This window comes from Kryptolebias marmoratus, linkage group LG15 (assembly GCF_001649575.2).
Source record: "Kryptolebias marmoratus isolate JLee-2015 linkage group LG15, ASM164957v2, whole genome shotgun sequence".
Classification (NCBI taxonomy): Eukaryota; Metazoa; Chordata; class Actinopteri; order Cyprinodontiformes; family Rivulidae; genus Kryptolebias; species Kryptolebias marmoratus.
The window spans coordinates 34167231-34173833 of record NC_051444.1 but is presented as its reverse complement, the minus strand read 5'-3'; positions in this window follow the sequence as shown (position 1 = coordinate 34173833).

Genomic DNA, 6603 nt, shown 5'->3' with positions numbered 1-6603 from the left:
TCAAGTTTCACGCATTAGCTGTGAGAAACACGCATTTTGTGAAGCTCACACGCCACTTTTTGTATTTCTCACGCTAATAGAAATACACAGGCAGACGCCCTTTTTTTGAACCGGAACCATTGTGCAGCCAATGTTTTCCGCACGGGCTGGAGCACAATAGGGGCAAAGTTAGCAAGTTTTCAGATCCGTCTGGCCATTTTTCATAGCGACTAGCAACAAATCTAGTGACTTTTTTCTGTGTTATTGGAGACTTTGGCGGCTACACGTGAGAAAGCACCAATCAATCTGCAGCATACCGTAAGCCCTGCCCACTCCCCCAAGCATTGACAGGTGTCAATCTCACAGCAGAGAGGAGAGCCGCTCCACTCTGTGTCTACAGTGGCGCAAATGGATCAAATGGATCTCACTGGAGACCCGCAGCAGGCACCTGAAAGAGAGTTCAGGGTTAGTGGTAGGATTGATATTGGTTACTCAGCTCTGGAGAAAGTAGCTGCTTACTGGGAGAATGGAGTCACTCGGCCGGGAAGGAGTGCTGAGAGATTCCAGGACTAAGCTTGAGCTTGCTTCTACTAACAAGGGAGGCTTGAAGTTACCACAAACGACAAACACTCAGGCACTGAAGGGCTGGCAGCGTGCTTCTTAAATGCTCCTGCCAAACGAGAAGTAATCGTCCGCAGGTGTGTCCAGTTAGACGGCTGGCTCAGCCCACTATACTCCCGACTCCACCTGCTGGATAAACAGAAAACAGCACTCCCCAGAACCCCAACAATAGGGCACTTTACATCTGTAGATCTCAAAGTGCAACAACATGCATAGTTAAAAAAAATGTCAATGTCAATCATGTTCATAGAAATGACAATACAAATAGGTTTATAATCTTTTTTAAAGGATTCTACAGTCTGTGGTTCTCTTAGATGGTTTGGAAGTAAATTCCACAGGTGATGAGCAACAGCGCATAGGACTCTGTCCCCCATGGTGCTTAGCTTTGTTCTGGGAATTTGGAGATGGCAGGAATTGCAGGAACGGAGAGAACAAGTTTTATTGTATGGAAGGAGCAGTTCTTTGAGGTAGGTGGGAGCATTGTCATCTATATACTGGTTAGTCAAAAGACCAATTTTGTAATGAATTCCAGCAGGGACAGGAAGCCAGTGAGGAGAGTGCAGGAGTGGGTTGATGTACTCATGTTTTTTGGTTTTTGTAAGAAGTTGGGCAGTGCTGTTCTGAATGAACTGAAGTTTTTGAAGATTTGTATCTGAGATACCAAAAAGAATTGAATTGCAGTAGTCCAATCTTAAAGGATCAAAGGCATGAACAAGTTTTTTAGCGTCCATCCGAGAGAGTAGTGGAATGAGAGTAGCAATATTTTTTAGATAAAAAGGAGGTTTTGCACAGATATTTTACCTGGGTATCAAAAGAGAGGTGAGGGTCAAATTGGACGCCAAGGTTGGTGACGGTATTGGAAATTGTGATGTCCTGTCCAGAGAAGGTTATAGTTGTAATGAGGGATGCCTGGACCTGGCAAGGAATACCAATCAACATGGCCTCAGTTTTGGAGCTGTTTAGTTGAGGATAGTTACTGTTCATTCATAACTTTATGTCCTCCGGACAGGCTGTCAGTGAGAAGGATTCAGAGGCAGGAGCAAATGGACCTTCTGTTTTTATATAAAGCTGAGTGTCATCAGCTTAGCAGTGGAAGGATATTCCATGGTGGCTGATGACTTGACCAAGTGATAGGATGTATAGCGTGAAGAGAATGGAGCCAAGTACTGACCCCTGAGGAACCCCACAAGTGACCGTATGAATCTCTGACTTTGCTCCTCCAATGGCAACATATTCAGTCCTGTCAGAAAGGTATGATAGGAACCAGTTAAGAACATGATCATGAAGTCCAATAGAGACGGTTTAGGAGGATATTGTGTGTAAAAGCTGAAGACTGGTCAGGAACGATTAAAAGAGACGGTGAGCCTGCATCTGCTGCCATCAACAGGTCATTGGTGACCCGGGTTAAAGCAGACTCAGTGGAGTGTGAAGAACGAAAACCAGACTGAAACTTCTCAAACAACTGATTTGATTTGAGATGATTATTCAGCTGTGCAGCAACAACTTACTCCAGAACTTTTGAGAGGAAAAGGAGATTTGTTATGGGTCTGTAGTTTGTAAGGATTTCTGAGTCCAGACTGTTTTTTTAATAATGGCAGCTTTCAATGCTGCTGAAACAGAACCAATCAGAAGAGACATATAGCAATTAATGGCCCAATGGTTGAAATATTTGTCTTTACGAGACTGGAAAGGAAAGGAGTCGAGAGCACTTGTAGTGGATTTCATCCTCCTAACAATGTCCAAGATCTCCTGCTGGGACACAGGAGAGAAGGAACAGAGAGGCTGAGAGATCTGGAGTTGTGGCTCAGGTAATATTTGAGCTGGAGATAGAGCAGAACGTATTGTGCTGATTTTTGTGCAGAGGTCGTTCAAAAATATGTTGCACTGATCAGCTGTTGCATGTTAAATATTTAGTGTGGAGCGTTGATCAGTGAGGTGGTGAACTATGGAGAAAAGTTTCTTTGAGCTTCTCGGACTGCACTGAATAATATTGGAAAAGTACAATGATCGTGTCTCTTTCAGAGTAGGCCTTCCGGTGCTCACGATAGGTTTGTTTGTGGGTTTTTAAACCAGTGGTTTTATATTTCCATTCAAACCACGCCCAGATGTTTTCATTCTGCATAATTCAGAATTGTACCAGGGGGCAGAACGGGAAAAAGTGACAGATCTGGTTTTGATGGGGGCATGAAGATCCAACAGGCTGCTCAGGGTTTTGTTGTACAAATCCACTGATCCATCTTCTGATGTAGGATTTCCAGAAATAGCCAGTTGAATATCAGCTACCATAGTTTCAATGTTTATGTTCTTTAAATTTGGGAATGAGATCTCACATTTGACCTCTGAATTGAGCAACTGGCCTGGTAGTTGCAGTGAGATGGTCATGTGACCTGAGACTGATTATTCAAAAACCCATCTACAAGTAAAATAATAATTGTTCATAATTGTTCAACAAAACTCTGCATTAAAATGTTTGAAATATCCTATTAATGATAAATTCTCTCTTATATTCCAAGTTGTAACTTCTGTCTGCTGCAGGTATGATACTAGCTGCTCAGAAATACTCAACACAACACCACTTCCAACAAACAAAACATAACTCCACCTTCAGAGTAAACGCATGTTATTTCTCTTGGTTTTTTGAGCATACTTTTTACACCAGAGTCTGACAACACATCAGTTTTGTCATATTTATTACATGTTGCCTGCCACCTTTTATGCCAGAGTTTTAGAATTAGATCATCTTATGTTGAGTATAAAGTTATAATTGTTTTGGTCAATCCTTGGAAATGCCTCCATGTAGTGTCACAGTGTGGTAATATTGTTTGTGTTTCTGTTGTTTAGTCATATTTCTCCTTGTGTGGTTAGTTTAGTTCCTTGTGTTCTCCTCTGTGCCACCAGCCACTTCTATCAGACTGTCAATGCTGGGGAGGCAGAATATACTAAAAGTGTTTTTTATTTTTATTTTGGAGAAGGAGATTGTGGTTCTGGATAGGTTCCAAAGTGAAGTGGAGGATGGAGGAGAGGGCAAGGGTCCAGTGGTGTCAGTGTTCCAGAACGGAGCAGGTGAGTGTGCGTGATCAGTGGCAGGCCAAGGCCGACAGGCAGCAGCAGCGGTGGCGGCGGCGGCAGCAGTGTGGACCAGGTGAGAGAGCTCTATACCGGGGAGAACAGGCAAGGTCGGCTGACAGGTCTTCAGGTAGGAATCAGGATCTTCAGGGTACAGGAAGGACAACAGATAACTAAAACTCTGGTTAACAGGGTACCTGAACAGCTGAGCCAAGTACCATAAGATACGTGTTGCTCCAGCAAAGACCAGGTAGTCAGTGCTGCCTTAAAATCCCTCCGATCTCATCAGGGGAAGGAGCTGCAGCTGTGCCCAATCAGTAACTGGTCAGCCAGGAAGGAAAACAGGAGAGCACACACACACACACTTCCTCCCCTCAGTATGTTTCCAGAGTCAGCCTGCCACGCCCATCTTTACCTGTTCCCAGTTAGTATTAGTCACTCTTCTCTATTCTTCCCATCAGCCCGTCTTTAGATTTCTTCCACCTACATCCATTCAGCAATCTGTTATTGAGCTTTCATGCCAGGTTCTCCTCTGTGTTATACACCCCATGCTTGTTTGTTTTGCTGCCACTAAATCCTTTTGTTTTGATAAATCTTTAGTTTAAATGGCTGTGGTGGCCATCTTTAATTGGCTTAGTTTCAGAAGTTAATCAGTTGTACATGTACATTCAATGATTACTTTCAAAAACATTTTCCTTCGCCTTTGGTGACGGGCAACTACTCTGTGTTGACCAGAACCCAAACCTGGTCTAACCTGTACTCTGAACCCCAGACAGAAGGTTCTGGCTGTTAAATGGCCTCTTTGGTTCTGACAGAGGCACAAACTGAAGCACTCTCATGCAGCTGTCTCATCTGTTCTACTTGGAGGCTGATTTGATTTCCTTTCCTTCTCCTACTTGACCTTTTCCTTCAGTTTTCCAATCAGCAGCTACAATTTCCTCTGATGGCCTCTCAGCTGCTGTCGGGAGACTTGTGTCTGATTACACAGCTTGTCTCTGCTAACGGCCTTTCAGTCCACAACAATGAATCCTCTTTGGACTTTTGCGTTTTGTTCATTTCATGACAAACTCACTCATCAATAATCCCATCAGGGTTCACATAATAGTCCTGATTAAAGCTGTTTAATATCTATTTTTGTGTCAAAAAACATTTAATGATTCCTGCTGTTTAAAACCCAATGAGACTTCAGTTTACGTTTAGTCACAACATATCTTCTTAGAGACAAGTGTTACATCTTTTTATTAGGGTCATCCTGATATGAATATGAACAAAAACTAGAGAAATGACATTTTCAGTAATTATTGGACTACAGGCCTGTAGCATGAACAAATTGAAGAAGCTTGTCCTGGACAAAAATAGTAATAATAATAATGTGATTCATAACAAACTGGATAGTTTCAAATCAACATCAAGGATTTGAATGTTAAATGGTTAAACACAGTTTAAAGCTGTCTGAAAATATCACAGCTATATGTACAACTGCTGTCAGACGTTTCTATCAACTGGACATAAATGTCAGATTAATTGTAGGCTTTTAATGATTTATTTGAACAGTTTTTATACAACATACAACTTTAATGATTTTGAAAATGAAGTTTGAATTTGTTGTGGATTTTCTCTGATCCACACAGGGTAAAAAATATGCATACAGGCTCAGATATATCCATCCATTCACATAAATCTGTTAAGTGGTCCTTGAGACAAGACAGCTTTATTTGTATGCCACATTTCATAACTAGGGCAACTCAAAGTGCCTTACATAAACAATTAAAAACATTGTGACAAAGTGCAAAAGAACAATAAAATCATACAAAAAGATAAAATATTAACATTACAGACATTCAAAGAAAGAACATTTCATCAAATAAAAATTGCAAGCAAACTCTGATTAGGAGCTGGAATAAAAGATAGAGGAATATAAAATACAGCGTACAATAATTCTTTGCTTTAATCAAAGGCAGCAGAGAGCAGGACGATCTTCAGCCTTGTTTTAAAGGAGATTTTGTTCCAGATATTTGGTGCTTAAAAGTTTAGTGCAGTTTCTGCATGTTTGGTTCTGATTCTTGGGACGGAGAGGAGCTTTAAGCCAGACAACCTCAAAGGTCTCAGTGGTTCATAGTGCAGCAGAAGATCGGATCTATTTTAGACCCAGACTGTTCAGTGTTTTATAAACCAGCAACAAAATTTTAAACTCATTCTCTAAACAGCAGGAAGCCAGTGTAAATACCTCAGAACTGGACTTATTTTGAACTTATAGGGCGGTACAGGTCACTGACCATGTGCGTGTCAGTAGATTTATCATATCTCTGCCGGCAATGATTGGGACTGCAGGGCAGCAGCAACAGTCTCATTAGGGCCTAAAATATTCTGCCCTGTGGACACATTCTGCTGGTTCTAGCTCAATAATACGACCACTACAAACGTTACATCTCCCCTGATCTTATTTAATGCAGGAATAGTTATAACTGAAAACTGGTGTGGTAGTAGCTGCGAGTCATCCCAAACACATGTTCGAAACACTGACAAATTCTGCAAGATCTATGTTCAAATGTTGCCATCATCTCTCTCTGTGTGTTTGTAAAATATGTCATGAACCACAGGAAGGATTTTAATGAAACTTTTAAGAAATAACCACTGGATGTTCATCTACAACTGATCAACTCTAATTCAATTCAAGATGGCCGCCACAGCCAAGTGATCTTAAAAACACTAAAATCAGTGGTGGGATGTAACAAAGTACAAGTACTTCGTTACTGTACTTAAGTACGTTTTTCATGTATCTGTACTTTACTTAAGTATTTTTAAACGTGGGTACTTTCGACTTTTACTTCGCTTCATTTTACAGTAAGTATCTGTACTTTCTACTACACTACATTTTTATAATGTGTTGAAGTAAAAAGTAAATTCACGTCACGTTGCGGGTTTTTTATTTGTTCG